A 351-nucleotide genomic window follows, 5' to 3' on the forward strand; every position below is an offset into this window, starting at 1 on the left:
TTCGCAAATGATCTCGTTCAGGCAAGAACTGGCAGAGTTACTACCAATTGGAGAATACAAGATGGCCGATCATGGCCATTGATTAGCTGAGACGAGATATTTTCGACTTCGCAAGATTATCTGCAGCAATTCGCTTCTTTAAAAGTACAAATGTTCCTTATGAGGTTCCGAACAAGAGTTTTTACTTTTTGTGCCGATCAGAAAATGCAAGATGGTCACACTGACGTCTCATTTACTGAGATGTTTTTGACCTCTCCTCAAGAAAAGCTACACCGATTGGCTTCTAACTTAGTAGAAGTGTTCCTTAATATGAGGTTTCGACCAAGTTTATTACTTTTCATGCTGATTGTT

The sequence above is a fragment of the Mizuhopecten yessoensis genome, unplaced genomic scaffold (genome assembly GCF_002113885.1).
Source record: "Mizuhopecten yessoensis strain PY_sf001 unplaced genomic scaffold, ASM211388v2 scaffold6723, whole genome shotgun sequence".
Classification (NCBI taxonomy): Eukaryota; Metazoa; Mollusca; class Bivalvia; order Pectinida; family Pectinidae; genus Mizuhopecten; species Mizuhopecten yessoensis.